Below are 16,440 nucleotides of genomic sequence, written 5' to 3' on the forward strand. Positions count from 1 at the left end.
GCCAGCCACCTCCAGATCACCCGAGAGATCCAGGAGCAGCTGGACGCAATCCGGAGGCAGGTTGGAGCCATCTGCAGAGAGGAGCCCAGAGGTCCGCCCGGGGGAGAGCCAGGCGAGGAACCTAGAGATGAGCCGGAGACACCACCGGGGGGGGGAGAACCGGCGGAGCCGCCGGAGGGGCCGCCAGACATGCAGGCACAACCAGTACGGCCGGTGCCCGCCCCGCCACAGGCGCCCATCCGACCCAGGGGACCTCCGCCACCGCCTGCGCCAGCTCCGTGAGATGGCGTGAGGGGAAGGGAACTCCAGATCACCTTCGACAGGGATCCAGATGAGGTGGAATACTTCACGATCCAATGCAACAGCTTCATGACGCATTGGGGGGGGTGACCTTCCCCACCGAGGCCAGCAGAGTAGACTACCTGGCTTCCAAACTGAAGGGGGCTGCCAGAAAATGGTTCGTTAGCCTCTACGCCGCGAGGGGCCCTGTGTTGGGCTCGGTGTATGAATTTCTACAGGCGATGCTCCGCCAGTTCGGGGACCTGCTGCAGGAGACAAAAGCCCTGGCCCAACTGCACAAGATTGAGCAAGGACCGAGGTCGATCCGAGAGTATGCGGCGGAGTTTCAATCTCTCTGCTCCAAAGTGAGGGGTTGGAGCGAGCGCATGAAGTACGAGGCATTCATGAACGGCCTCAATGCGAGCGTTCTCGATCATTGCTATACCCAGGGCCGGCCCGAAACGCTCGTAGGATGGATCCAGTTGGCGGGTGAAGTTGAGACGAATCTACAGCATGTAATAATGCACTGCCAGCAGCAAATCAGCGGGAAGGGGGCACCCTTAAGACCCCCCCTAGGCTAGAGGCGAAAAAGACCCCGATCCCGGTAGTGAGCTCCACCCCGAGTGCGGGGAGAAAGTGCTTCCGATGTGGAGACCCCGGGCACCTAGCTGCCAACTGTCCTGAAAAGCCGCAAGCCACCCCTCCCTTGGCAAAGGCACCGGCAAGCACCCCGAAAAAGGGAGTGGGAAGGCCTAAAGAACCAGTTGGGGCAACGTCGCCACGTCGGTGGCGATTGACGAGGATATTATGACCATTGAGGATTCCAGCGAAGAGTTGTGGGATGTCGAGCCGGCAGGAAACGACAGCGACCTGCACTGATGGGTGCCAAGACACAGGTCGTAAAGCCACCGGCACCAATCACGGTGAGCATAACGGGAGAACTGATGTTTATACAAGTAACCCTCCTGAACCCCAACCTGAAGAGATTCATGCATACCCGGGCACTAATAGATTCAGGGTGCACCAGGGAGATAATTACTCCCCGCATGGTGGAGGTCCTTGGGTTGGCTAGGACCCCCCTCCCTCAACCCATCAGGTTTGAGCAAATGGACGGGACGACAATGAAGGGGGAGCCGTGCACAGAAGAGACTCAGGCGGTACCAGTGGGGAGAAAAGAACATTGGGGGATCGAGATTTTTGTAATAGCTCCCTCATCGACGTTTGACGTGGTGGTAAGGGTGGGGTGGCTGGCCAGGCACCAGCCCGACATCCAGTGGGGTCCCCACACCATAGACTTTACGGACTGGAGGTGCACCCACTACCTGTGGAGGGAGGAGTGGGGCCCCAACCCGCCACCGCGGAACGAAAAAGTCTGCGTCATGGTGGAAGAAGTTAGGTCGATCCCCAGGGAGTACCGGGACCTGAAGCAGGCGTTCAGTGAGGAGGAAGCCAATGAACTGCCGCCCCACAGACCCACCGACTGTGCGATCGAACTGATCCCGGGGCAGGAGCTTCCCCGAGCAAAATTGTACTCCATGGGGTGGGCAGAGAAGGAAGAACTTAGGAAATTCATCGACAAGAATTTGAAACGGGGGTTCATTAGACCCTCCACGGCACCTCACACCGCCCCGTCCTATTTAGGAAGAAGAAGGACGGGAGCCTTAGACTTTGCACCGATTTTAGGGGGATCAATGGGATTTCCATGTCTAACGCATACCCCATCCCCCTCATAAGAGACCTCCTTAGCACAGTGTCAGAAGGGAAAGTTTTCACCAAACTCGACCTCCAGGACGCTTATTTCCGCGTTAGGATCAAGGAGGGGGACGAGTGGAAGACAGCGTTCAACACACCGATGGGACAGTTTGAGTACTTAGTAATGCCATTTGGCTTACAAGGGGCACCAGGAGTCTTTATGAATTTCATTAATGAAGTGTTATGGGAATTCCTGTACAAGGGGGGGGTGGTGTACCTGGATGACATCATTATTTATTCCAAAGATCTAAAATCCCACGTGCCCCTGGTTCGGAAAGTATTAACCACTTTATACCAGCATAAGTTGTATGCCAAATTGTCCAAGTGCGAGTTCCATCAAACGGAACTCGACTACCTGGGGTTTCAGGTATCGGGGGAGGGGCTGGCAATGGACCCCGCGAAGGTCCAAGCCGTGCTGGACTGGGAGGCCCCTCGAACCCGACGGCAGCTACAATCTTTCATCGGATTCGCAAATTTCTACAGGGGGTTCATAAAGGGGTTCGCCCAGGTGATCTTACCCCTGACTGAGCTGCTAAAAACGAAAGGGAAGGGGACCGAGGCAAAGCGACCCGGGGCAAGCTTGCACTGGACACCGGAATGCCAAGCCGCTTTTGAGAAGCTGAAAAGTCTTTTCACTAGCGAGCCGGTGCTAGCCCACCCCGACGAGCTGAAGCCCTTCGTGGTGCAATGCAATGCCTCCGACGTAGCCGTAGGAGCAATATTAATGCAGAAAGACGAGGATGGGAAGCTGAAACCCTGTGTATACATATCCAAAAAATTCTCCAATGAGCAGCGAAACTGGTCAGTGTGGGATAAAGAGGCGTTCGCCGTCACCTACACCCTAAAAGCATGGCGGTCATGGCTAGAGGGGGCTAGGGTCCCCTTCGAGATCTGGACTGACCATAAGAACCTGGAAGCCCTAACAGGAAGGAGGAAGCTAACTGCCAAGCAAATTAGATGGGCGGGGTTTTTCGCCAAATTTGACTTTGTGCTGAAACACATCCCCGGGTCGAAAAACTTTCTAGCGGACGCACTCTCGCAGCTGCCGCAGCACGAGAGCCAGAGGGAGAAAGTAATAGACTCTCTCATTTCCCCCTCAGCCATCGCAGGGGGCGTAACGACCCGATCAGGGAAAAAGACCGACCTTGAGGGGCTATGGGGAGGAGAGAAACTGAAAGATGAAGTAGAAAAAGAAGCAGGGAGCCTCCCCGACAGGGTTGAAAAGTGGGAAAAGGGGTACTGGTACTATCAAGGGAAAATCTATGTGCCCCAGAGCCTCCGGTCTGAAATTTTACAGCATTGCCATTGTAACAGACTAGCCGGGCACTTCGGGTACGTGAAAACCCTGCATCTAGTAAACAGGCAATTCTGGTGGCCACAAATGAAAAAGGATATTTCAGAATATGTCAGCTCCTGCCCGGTCTGCATCATGGCAAAAAGAAGGGGGGGAAACCCCCGGGGGCTGCTCCAGCCTTTTCCAACGGCAACACGCCCCTGGGCCGTGGTCTCCTTAGATTTCATAGTGGAGCTACCCCTCTCTCAGGGCAAAACGGTGATCTTGGTTGTAGTGGATACTTTTTCTAAGCAAGCCCACTTTATCCCATGCAAACAACTCCCCACCGCAAAGAGACTAGCGCACCTCTTCTTCCACCATGTGGTACGGCTCCACTCATTCCCCGAAAAGGTAATTAGTGACAGGGGGCCACAGTTCGTTGCCAACTTCTGGCAGGAGTTTTGTAAAATAACCGGGATGGAACAAGGGCTGAGTTCTGCCTACCACCCTCAGACAGACGGACAGATGGAGAGGGTTAATGGGCTGCTGGAGCAGTACCTGAGGTGCTTTGTCAACTACCAACAGACCAACTGGGTGGAGATGCTGGCCTTTGCTGAATATGGGTATATTGGAGCTGCTGGCCTTTGCTGAATATGGGGTGGTGGTGTACCTGGATGACATCATTATTTATTCCAAAGATCTAAAATCCCACGTGCCCCTGGTTCGGAAAGTATTAACCACTTTATACCAGCATAAGTTGTATGCCAAATTGTCCAAGTGCGAGTTCCTATTATACCTATGGGTATAATAATAGCGTCCACAGCTCTACCAAGGCCTCCCCTTTTCAAATTGTCTATGGATACGAAGGAAGCCTTTTCCTGCCTTGCCGGCCCAGAATGACTTGCCCGTTTCGAACACGTGCCAACAATGGTGGGAGGGAATCCAAAAGGGGTGGAAGCTGATTCAGGAAAACTTAGAGAATGCCAAGAGGACTTATAAAGACTACTTTGACAAGAAGCACTCCCCCCAGTGGGAGTTTAAGGTGGGCGAGACAGTGTTCCTATCCACAAAGAACCTTCCCCTGCCCCAGACTTGTCGCAAACTGGCATACAAGTTCTTGGGACCGTTCAAAATAAAACGAGTCATCAATCAGGTCACTGTGGAGCTAGAACTGCCTAAAATGTTTAGTAAGATCCACCCTGTTTTTCATTGCAGTCTTCTTCGGAAGGACCCTGGGCCCACATTTTGGCACCCCCGCCCTCCAGAGCCACGTCCTATTCAAGTGGAGGGCCAGAGCCACCATGAGGTGCAAGAAATCCTGGACTCCAGGGTCCAGCGGGGGATTGAACATATTGTATTGAACATATGAAGCTGCCTTATACTGAACCAGACCCTTGGTCCATCAAAGTCAGTATTGTCTTCTCAGACTGGATCCTGTACTATCTGGTTCGCTGGAAGTATTCCCCCCCCAGCTGCGATGAGTGGGTAAAATCGGGAGACCTACGAGCCCCTCAACTGTTGAAAAAGTTTTACCTACTGCACCCAGACAAACCCCGAGCGAGAGCTTAGGGGGGGCAGTATGTCAGACGTGTAACTTGCTGAAATTGAAATGTAGAGTAGAATGCTTGACATGACTAACGCCATGATATACCCTAGTATGAACTCTGCTTTACTAACCCTGAAAGTTGTAGCAAATGCCTTTCCTCCCCCCCCCTTGCACATTGTAACCACAAGAGTGAAATTTCACCCCTATACGAAAAGCCAGCTGCAGCTTTGAAGTCCACATCCTCAAGGACTCTTCCTCTGGGAAAGAGATAACACCCTGAGAAGAGCTGGCTGTCTCTGGGTGCGTGAAAAAGACTGTATTGTTTCCCGCCTGTAGAAACCTAGAAAAGACTGGCCCCAATCTTGGGCCAGTATCAAACTCAATCTGCCTCCATACTGTATGTGTGTTCTCAATAAATGGATTAATTGTTAAAGCAACATGGTCCGACCTTGTTTATAATATAATAATAATAATAATAAATTTTATTTATATCCCGCCCTCCCCGCCTAGGCAGGCTCAGGGCGGCTAACAACAGTTCAATAAAATTATACAATATAAGGTAAATTAAAACAACAATTAAATTATACAGTAGTTTAAAAACAACAATCTAAAACCAGTTCCAGTTGTCTGGGTCGTTCCATAATTTAGACGGCGGTGATCTTCTTGATGTTATTCTGTATATTTATATTATGGCAGGGGTCACTAGATAAAATCGTTGGTGGATTAAACAGCCATCCTATCAATGGTATACAAAGGCCTGCTTGAAAAGAGTGGTCTTACAGGCCCTGCGGAATTGGTCCAGATTCCGCAGGGCCCGTACCTCCTCCGGGAGTTGATTCCAAAGGCACGGGGCTATAACAGAGAAGGCCCGTGCCCGGGTACTCTGTAATTTTGCCTCCTTTGGCCCAGGGATAGTCAGCATGTTCTTCCCTGCTGACCTCAGTGCTCTCTGGGGCTCATAAGGGGAGAGACGGTCCCTCAGGTAGGCAGGTCCTCGGCCATATAGGGCTTTAAAGGTGATAACCAGCACTTTGTATCGGACCCGGTATGTAACTGGCAGCCAGTGCAGTTCACGCAGCCCCGGCTGTATATGCTCCCATTTCGGGAGTCCTAATAACAGCCTGGCCGCTGCGTTCTGCACTAGCTGCAGCTTCCGGGTTCGACACAAAGGCAGCCCCATGTAGAGGGCATTGCAGTAATCTAGTCTTGAGGTGACCGTCGCATGGATCACTGTTGCCAGGTCCCGGCGCTCCAGGAAAGGAGCCAACTGCCTTGCCCGCTTCAGGTGGAAAAATGCCGACTTGGCAGTGGCCGCTACCTGGGCCTCCATTGATAGTGAAGGCTCCAGTAGGACTCCCAGGCTCTTGACCCGGCCCGCCGCTTTCAGCGGCGCACCGTCAAAAACCGGGAGAGGTATTTCCCCTCCCAGAGCGCCGCGCCCCACGCAAAGGACCTCTGTCTTCGTCGGGTTCAGCTTCAACCCACTCAGCCTAAGCCAAGTTGCCATGGCCTGCAGTGCCCGGTCTAAGTTCACTGGGACGCAGTCAGGCCGGCCATCCATTAGCAGATAAAGCTGGGTGTCATCCGCATATTGATGACAACTAGGGTGGCCAGACCGTCCCGGTCTCCCGGGACTTTCCCGAATCTGGCCCCCAATTCCCGGCTCCCGGGCTGGGTATACCGGGACCATTAGAGGTCCCGGTTTAGCCAGCCAGAGAGCCGGGGGCCGCGCGCGCGGGCAGAGAAGGCGGCGAGTGAGGGAGGGAGCGACCCTGCGCGTGCGCAGATCGCCCTGCGCACGCGCAGGGACGCTCCCTCCCTCACTCGCTGCCTTCCCCGCCCGCGCACGGGGCCTGGCGGTGGCGGCGGAGGCCCGGGAGGGCGTCGGAAACGCCCGCGGTGGCCGCTGGAGGCCCTCCAGCGGCCACCGCGGGCCTTTCCGACGCGCTCCCGAGCCTCTAAACCCCCACCCCCCCGTTGTCCTCCGCCCGGGAGGGCGTCGGAAAGGCCCGCAGTGGCCGCTGGAGGCCCTCCAGCGGCTACCGCGGGCCTTTCCGACGCCCTCCCGGCCTCTAAACCCCCACCCCCCTTTGTCCTCCGCCCGGGAGGGCGTCGGAAAGGCCCGCGGTGGCCGCTGGAGGCCCTCCAGCGGCCACAGCGGGCCTTTCCGACGCCCTCCCGAGCCTCTAAACCCCCACCCCCCTTTGTCCTCCGCCCGGGAGGGCGTCGGAAAGGCCCGCGGTGGCCGCTGGAGGCCCTCCAGCGGCCACTGCGGGCCTTTCCGACGCCCTCCCGGCCTCTAAACCCCCACCCCCCTTTGTCCTCCGCCCGGGAGGGCGTCGGAAAGGCCCGCGGTGGCCGCTGGAGGCCCTCCAGCGGCCACCGCGGGCCTTTCCGATGCCCTCCCGAGCCTCTAAACCCCCACCCCCCGTTGTCCTCCGCCCGGGAGGGCGTCGGAAAGGCCCGCGGTGGCCGCTGGAGGCCCTCCAGCGGCCACCGCGGGCCTTTCCGACGCCCTCCCGGCCTCTAAACCCCCACCCCCCTTTGTCCTCCGCCCGGGAGGGCGTCGGAAAGGCCCGCGGTGGCCGCTGGAGGCCCTCCAGCGGCCACCGCGGGCCTTTCCGACGCCCTCCCGGCCTCTAAACCCCCACCCCCCCTTTGTCCTCCGCCCGGGAGGGCGTCGGAAAGGCCCGCGGTGGCCGCTGGAGGCCCTCCAGCGGCCACTGCGGGCCTTTCCGACGCCCTCCCGGCCTCTAAACCCCCACCCCCCTTTGTCCTCCGCCCGGGAGGGCGTCGGAAAGGCCCGCGGTGGCCGCTGGAGGCCCTCCAGCGGCCACCGCGGGCCTTTCCTACGCCCTCCCGAGCCTCTAAACCCCCACCCCCCTTTGTCCTCCGCCCGGGAGGGCGTCGGAAAGGCCCGCGGTGGCCGCTGGAGGCCCTCCAGCGGCCACTGCGGGCCTTTCCGACGCCCTCCCGGCCTCTAAACCCCCACCCCCCTTTGTCCTCCGCCCGGGAGGGCGTCGGAAAGGCCCGCGGTGGCTGCTGGAGGCCCTCCAGCGGCCACCGCGGGCCTTTCCGATGCCCTCCCGAGCCTCTAAACCCCCACCCCCCGTTGTCCTCCGCCCGGGAGGGCGTCGGAAAGGCCCGCGGTGGCCGCTGGAGGCCCTCCAGCGGCCACCGCGGGCCTTTCCGACGCCCTCCCGGCCTCTAAACCCCCACCCCCCTTTGTCCTCCGCCCGGGAGGGCGTCGGAAAGGCCCGCGGTGGCCGCTGGAGGCCCTCCAGCGGCCACCGCGGGCCTTTCCGACGCCCTCCCGGCCTCTAAACCCCCACCCCCCTTTGTCCTCCGCCCGGGAGGGCGTCGGAAAGGCCCGCGGTGGCCGCTGGAGGCCCTCCAGCGGCCACTGCGGGCCTTTCCGACGCCCTCCCGGCCTCTAAACCCCCACCCCCCTTTGTCCTCCGCCCGGGAGGGCGTCGGAAAGGCCCGCGGTGGCCGCTGGAGGCCCTCCAGCGGCCACCGCGGGCCTTTCCAACGCCCTCCCGGCTTCTAAACCCCCACCCCCCTTTGTCCTCCGCCCGGGAGGGCGTCGGAAAGGCCCGCGGTGGCCGCTGGAGGCCCTCCAGCGGCCACCGCGGGCCTTTCCGACGCCCTCCCGGCCTCTTAAACCCCCACCCCTCCTTTGTCCTCCACCCGGGAGGGTGTCGGAAAGGCCCGCGGTGGCCGCTGGAGCCCTCCAGCGGCCACCGCGGGCCTTTCCGACGCCCTCCCGAGCCTCTAAACCCCCACCCCCCCTTTGTCCTCCGCCCGGGAGGGCGTCGGAAAGGCCCGCGGTGGCCGCTGGAGGCCCTCCAGCGGCCACCGCGGGGCCTTTCCGACGCCCTCCCGAGCCTCTAAACCCCCACCCCCCGTTGTCCTCCGCCCGGGAGGGCGTCGGAAAGGCCCGCGGTGGCCGCTGGAGGCCCTCCAGCGGCCACCGCGGGCCTTTCCGACGCCCTCCCGGCCTCTAAACCCCCACCCCCCTTTGTCCTCCGCCCGGGAGGGCGTCGGAAAGGCCCGCGGTGGCCGCTGGAGGCCCTCCAGCGGCCACCGCGGGCCTTTCCAACGCCCTCCCGGCTTCTAAACCCCCACCCCCCTTTGTCCTCCGCCCGAGAGGGCGTCGGAAAGGCCCGCGGTGGCCGCTGGAGGCCCTCCAGCGGCCACCGCGGGCCTTTCCGACGCCCTCCCGGCCTCTAAACCCCCACCCCCCTTTGTCCTCCGCCCGGGAGGGCGTCGGAAAGGCCCGCGGTGGCCGCTGGAGGCCCTCCAGCGGCCACCGCGGGCCTTTCCGACGCCCTCCCGAGCCTCTAAACCCCCACCCCCCTTTGTCCTCCGCCCGGGAGGGCGTCGGAAAGGCCCGCGGTGGCCGCTGGAGGCCCTCCAGCGGCCACCGCGGGCCTTTCCAACGCCCTCCCGAGCCTCTAAACCCCCACCCCCGTTGTCCTCCGCCCGGGAGGGTGTCGGAAAGGGCCCGCGGTGGCCGCTGGAGGCCCTCCAGCGACCACCCTGGGCCTTTCCGACGCTTCCCGGGCCTCTACCACCACCCCCCGTGCTCCTCCGCCCGGGAGGGCGTCGGAAAGGCCTCTCCGCCGCCGGACTCGTCGCCGCCGGACTCGCCGCAGGTAAGGGGGCCGAAAATGGGGGGGGGCTGGCGGGAGGGGGTGGCCTTCCTTCCTTCCCTCCCTCCTTTCTTCCTTCCTTCCCTCCTTCCTTTCTTCCTTTCTTCCTTCCTTCCCTCCCTCCTTTCTTCCTTCCCTCCTTCCTTCCTCCCTTCCTCCCTTCCTCCCTTCCTTCCTTCCTTCCTCCCTTCCTCCCTTCCCTCCCTTCCCTTCCTTCCCTTCCTTCCCTTCCTTCCTTCCTTCCTTCCTTCCTTCCTTCCTTCCTTCCTTCCTTCCTTCCTTCCCTCCCTCCTTTCTTCCTTCCTTCCCTCCTTCCTTTCTTCCTTCCTTCCTTCCTTCCCTCCCTCCTTTCTTCCTTTCTTCCTTCCTTCCTTCCCTCCTTCCTTCCTCCCTTCCTCCCTTCCCTCCCTTCCCTTCCTTCCCTTCCTTCCTTCCTTCCCTTCCTTCCTTCCCTCCCTCCCTCCCTTTCTCCCTTCCTTCCTTCCCTCCCTCCCTCCTTATGTTCTTATGTGACACAGAGTGTTGGACTGGATGGGCCACTGGCCTGATCCAACAGGGCTTCTCTTATGTTCTTATGTGACCCAGAGTGTTGGACTGGATGGGCCACTGGCCTGATCCAACAGGGCTTCTCTTATGTTGTTATGTGACGCAGAGTGTTGGACTGGATGGGCCACTGGCCTGATCCAACAGGGCTTCTCTTATGTTCTTATGTGACCCAGAGTGTTGGACTGGATGGGCCACTGGCCTGATCCAACAGGGCTTCTCTTATGTTCTTATGTGACCCAGAGTGTTGGACTGGATGGGCCACTGGCCTGATCCAACAGGGCTTCTCTTATGTTCTTATGTGACGCAGAGTGTTGGACTGGATGGGCCACTGGCCTGATCCAACAGGGCTTCTCTTATGTTCTTATGTGACGCAGAGTGTTGGACTGGATGGGCCACTGGCCTGATCCAACAGGGCTTCTCTTATGTTCTTATGTGACGCAGAGTGTTGGACTGGATGGGCCACTGGCCTGATCCAACAGGGCTTCTCTTATGTTCTTATGTGACGCAGAGTGTTGGACTGGATGGGCCACTGGCCTGATCCAACAGGGCTTCTCTTATGTTCTTATGTGACGCAGAGTGTTGGACTGGATGGGCCACTGGCCTGATCCAACAGGGCTTCTCTTATGTTCTTATGTGATGCAGAGTGTTGGACTGGATGGGCCACTGGCCTGATCCAACAGGGCTTCTCTTATGTTCTTATGTGACGCAGAGTGTTGGACTGGATGGGCCACTGGCCTGATCCAACAGGGCTTCTCTTATGTGACAATACTGACTTTGGTGGACCCAAGCACTGATTCAGTGTAAGGGAGCTTTGTGTTTGTGTCTTCTAGTGCAATTTTGTTCTCAGATCCTGTATTTACTTCATCAGTATATGGGATAAGGCACTTTCTCAACTGTGCTGCATAATGCAGCCTATTTATTTTGTCCTGTTGGCTCTGTTGGCTCTATCTGCGCCACCTTCATCACTTTCGGGGTGTGGATCCCCCAGTGGAGTGGTCTCCCGACTCCCTCCGCCGGCTGTTTCTGATAGCCGTGCGCCCCCTCTTTCATTTGATATGTGTCCCGTGCGGGTGCCACCCTCCCGCCGGGAGATGCCGCAAAATGAGCCCCCTTGAGGCTTATGGCGGCAGGGCTCGGGGGAAGCGACCTAGACTGCTGTTCTTTTGAGGGGTTATAGAGTGTTTCGAGCCCGTCCCTGTGGCATCGGTCCCATCATTGTGGGGCCCAGGGGGCCGGCGCAGCGGCACGCCGAAGCAGCCTGTCACTAATAACACAGGTCGAGATGCAGGACAGGAACCCGGAAGTGACCGACAGGCTGCTTCAGCGTGCCGCTGCGCCGGCCCCCTGGGCCCCACAACGATGGGACCGATGCCACAGGGACGGGCTCGAAACACTCTATGACCCCTCAAAAGAACAGCAGTCTAGCTCGCTTCCCCCGAGCCCTGCCGCCATAAGCCTCGAGGGGGCTCATTTTGCGGCATCTCCCGGCGGGAGGGTGGCATCCGCACGGGACACATATCAAATGAAAGAGGGGGCGCACGGCTATCAGAAACAGCCGGCGGAGGGAGTCGCAAGACCACCCCACTGGGGGATCCACACCCCGAAAGTGATGAAGGTGGCGCAGATAGAGCCAACAGAGCAAACAGGACAAAATAAATAGGCTGCATTATGCAGCACAGTTGAGAAAGTGCCTTATCCCATATACTGATGAAGTATATACAGGATTTGAGAACAAAATTGTTTCCGGCGGTGATATTTGGGGGATTTTTGGGGACGTCACAGGAAGTGCTGTGAAGTCACTTCCTGTTTCCGGCAGTGGCATTTGGGGGAAATGATGTCATTTGGGGGAAGTAATGTCACAGGAAGTGATGTCACTTCCCGCTTCCGGCAGGTGACGCGGGGAAATGATGTCACAGGAAGTGGTGTCACTTCCTGTTTCCGGCGGTGGCATGACGTCACCGGAAGCGACGTCACCGGAAATGACGTCACTTCCTGTTTCCGGCGGTGGCATGACGTCACCGGAAGTGACGTCGCCGGAAGTGACGTCACTTCCTGTTTCCGGCGGCGCGCGCGCACACTTCGCACACGCGCACCCCTACCTTCCCCCCCCAGAGATGTCCCTGGCTGGCCTTCAGACATTATGGTCACCCTAATGACAACCCAGTCCAAAACTCCGGGCAATCTGGGCAAGGGGGCACATGTAGATGTTAAATAACATCGGGGAGAGAACTGCTCCCTGAGGCACCCCACAATCTAGTGTGCGCCTCCGGGAAAGCTCACCCCCGATTGCCACCCTTTGTCCCCGACCTTTGAGGAAGGAGGAAAGCCATTGTAAGGCCAGTCCCCTGACCCCTATGTCGGCGAGGCGGCGGGTCAGTAGCCGATGGTCGACCGTGTCGAACGCTGCCGACAGGTCTAACAGCATCAGCACCGCCACGCCACCTCGATCCAGTTGCCGCTGGAGGTCATCCGCCAAGGCGACCAGCACTGTCTCCGTCCCGTGGCCCGGGCGAAAGCCGGACTGGCAAGGGTCTAGGACGGAAGCGTCATCCAGAAAACCCTGTAGTTGCAGCGCCACTGCCCTCTCAATAATTTTACCTAAAAACGGTAAATTAGAAACCGGTCGGTAATTTGCCAATTCGGCCGGATCTGCTGTACATTTTTTCAGGAGGGGGCGGACCAAAGCCTCTTTCAGAGGTGATGGAAAACGCCCCTCCGAGAGGGATCTATTTATTATGTCCCGTAAAGGACATCTAAGCTCCCTCTGGCAAGCTTTAATCAACCAGGAGGGGCAAGGGTCCAAATCGCAAGTTGTTGGGCGCGCAACAGAAAGAATTCCGTCGACTTCCTCCAGGCTGAGTGGGTCAAACCGGCCCAACTCTAAACCCGAAGACAGGCATGGAGCCTCAAGTTCCCGTACTGCATCCAATGTGATAGGCAGGTCTTGGCGGAGCGACGTGATTTTATCTGCAAAGTATTTCGCAAAAGCCTCACAGCCTATCTCTAATTCCCTAACATTTGGTTTGCCTTGAGGCAATGTAGTAAGGTCTCCAATTATTCTAAATAATTGTGCCGGGCGCGAATTTGCAGATGCAATCTTGGCTGCAAAGTAATCTTTCTTTGCAGCCTTGACTGCCATCTCATAAGACTTCATAAACGTTCTATAAGATGTTCTCGTCGCTTCGTCCCGAGTATGCCGCCACTGCCTCTCTAGTCGTCTGAGCCCCTGTTTCAGCCGGCGTAGCTCCAGGGTATACCATGGAGCCAGCCTCCTGCGAGGGCGCAGAGGACGTCGAGGTGCGATCTCGTCGATAGCCCTGGTTAGTCGGCCTTGCCAGGCCTCCACCAGGTCATCGAGGGAATCGCCAGGGGGCCAGGGATCCCCCAGTGCCCTTTGGAACCGTTCCGGGTCCATCAGGCTCCGGGGGCGAGCCAAAATAGGCTCTCCGCCCATACAGGGTTGGGGTGGCATCCCCACACGGGCCTTGAGGGCTAGGTGATCCGACCATGGTACCGCTTCTACCGCGATATCGTTTACCGAAATCCCGGACGCAAAGATCAGGTCTAACGTGTGCCCGGCCTGGTGCGTGGGTGTCGTAACAAATTGAGAGAGTCCCAGTGTCGCCATGGAAGACACTAGGTCCATCGCCTGAGTGGAGGCCAAGTCGTCGGCATGGACGTTGTTTGAAGTTCCACGTCTTGACACACACACACACCCCAATGATAATATCACCGAGTCACATGGTGGCAATACTCCCTCTAAGCTGTGGGGTTTTGTGAGCAAAAATTCTACTTTGTGAGCTACAAGCATTAAAGTTGTGAGCTACTGACATTAAAGTTGTGAGCTACTGCATAAATTAGTTTGCTCTGGGGCCATTTTTCCTGAGCGAAGACAAAAAAATGTGTTAACAGAAGGCTAAAAAACTGTGAGCTAGCTCACACTAACTCAACTAGAAGGAACACTACATGGGGAGGGCAATTCAGTGTACCCAGAAGACTGGCCCCTTAGGCAATCACCTAGTTTGCTAGTGGCAGAGCCAACCCTAGCTGCAGCCACACTCTCCATCCCACTTGCTCCCCCCCCACCCGACCCCAGTGCATATGCAATAGCTCAGGAGCAACAGTGTTTGTACTTTTGAGTCCTGACCACCTCCTTTCTCCTCAGTATCCCTTTCCCTGCCAACTGGGCTCTAGCAGTGCAACTAGTTTTGGCAAGAAAGGGGGGGGGGAAGCTTTTTGAATGGCTAAGGTTTGTGTGTGTGCACTGAAAATAGACTTGATGTTCCTCCCCTCTTCATCTAACACTGCCGGAGGGATGTCCACATGGATGTTCTTACCAGCCAGTCAGGGCTAGCCCTGCCACTAGCAAAGTAGGTGACTGCCTAGGGCACCAGCCTTCTGGGGGTTACCAAACTGGATACCCCCCATGTGACTCAGTAATGTTATCGGTGCGGGGCGGGGCACCAGAAGCTAGCCTTGTCTGAGGTGCCAGACAGTCTAGGTCTGGCTCTGCTGCCAGTTCAAAGGTTCCACTTTAAACTGGAGAAAAATATGTTGATTCCCTCCCCCGCCTTCAAATTAACTGGAAAATGACACATTAAATGATACCAATTTCACATTAGGATCCTAGCTTCAGCAAGGTATACAAAGCAGTATATACCACAGCCCCCTATAATTTTTCCAAATTGCTTTGTGAATTGTTTCATACAGTTAGATCCAAACAAACAGAAATTTCCTCATCTGAAGAAGTGTGCATGCACACGAAAGCTTACGTTCTGAATAAAGCTAAGTTGGTCTTAAAGGTGCAATTGACTCCTATTTTGTTTCATACAGTGTGACTCTTTTTTGTCTGAGTGGAAAAGCCCTCTTGAATAATGTAGTTTTGCATCATTTATAGAAAGCCATGAAAATGGGAGTCTTCCTGACCTCAGACAGGGCAAGCTGTTCCACAAGGTAGGGGCCACGATGTAGAAGGCAGATGCAGAGAGGCATCCTGGTTCTCTATCTTGTGTGCATGGAAAGGGGGGGAGGGAATGGAAGGAAGTAGCTTTCCCTAAAGAGTGTTGATCTACACTTCAAAGGGATTCAGTGACAGACCCTAAGGGTCTGTCTATCTGCCTGCAACTCTGTGGTCACTCACTCCTGGAACATTGCATCTGGTTCTTCGAATGAGAAGAAAACACTCCTTCCACACAGTCCAAGGGAAGGGTGATATTTTCCTCTTGCAGCAGCCCCTGAGGGTGTAGTTCTGAAGGAGCCCCCAACCTTCAGGTGTTTTTGAGGAGTTGCGCAGAGGCCCTGCTGGAATGGGGATCTGAAACGCCCCCCGTATGTGCAACAGCTCATCCCAGAGCAGACCTTTTTGCAATGAAATGGTTAACTTTAGTTAAAGTGGTTAAAGACCAGCCACCTGTAGGAAAAAGAGCATGTCCTGATTTTATATTCATCACACAGTGGGTGTTCTTCACAACCTGAAGGCAAATGAAATCAGGGAACAAAAATCATGTACCTCAAAGCTGAGTAGTTTTTAAACGGACAAATGCAACTTAAAAACTTTTTTTAAAAAAATCCAAACATTATTTCAAAGTTTATGGATTCACTATTTTTTTTTGAAAATGCAAATCTCTGAGTATCAGTGCTATGTACAGATGCCAACCTCCAGGTGAGAGCTGGGGTTTCCCTGAAATTACAGCTCATCTCCAAACTATAGAGATGATTTCCCTTGGAGAAAACAAATGTTTTGGGGGGAGGTCTGTAGGGCATTGTATCCCACTACAGTCCCTGCCCTTCCCAGGCTCCATACCCAAATCTCCAGGAGTTTCTCAACTTGGACCTGGCTACTCTAGCTAGGAGATAACATCACAGGAAGGCCTATGTGCCCTATTAGCTGGCCCTCCGCAGCAAGTGGTTAGCCACTGTGTGAAACAGGTTGCTGGATTAATGGGCCCCTGGACTGATCTAGGGGCCCATTAGCTTTGACAGACTGGCTTTGACAGACTAACAAACTCATGCATGCTTACCAACAAAATAAACTGATGTGTTTTTTTATGTATAAGGGACCCATGGCACAGAGTGTTAAAGCTGCAGTACTTCAGTCCTAAGCTCTGCTCACGACCTGAGTTCGATCCCCGGTGGAAGCTGGGTTTTCAGGCAGCCGGCTCGAGGTTGACTCAGCCTTCCATCCTTCCAAGATTGGTAAAATGAGTACCCAGTTTGCTGGGGGGGAAGTGTAGATGACTGGGGAAGGCAATGGCAAATCACCCCGTAAAAAGTCTGCTGTGAAAACATTGTGAAAGCAACGTCACCCCAGAGTCAGAAACGACTGGTGCTTGCACAGGGAACCTTTCCTTTCCTTTTCTTTGTTATGTATGTGTCTGCCATGCTAACCT

This window comes from Heteronotia binoei, chromosome 15 (assembly GCF_032191835.1).
Source record: "Heteronotia binoei isolate CCM8104 ecotype False Entrance Well chromosome 15, APGP_CSIRO_Hbin_v1, whole genome shotgun sequence".
Classification (NCBI taxonomy): domain Eukaryota; kingdom Metazoa; phylum Chordata; class Lepidosauria; order Squamata; family Gekkonidae; genus Heteronotia; species Heteronotia binoei.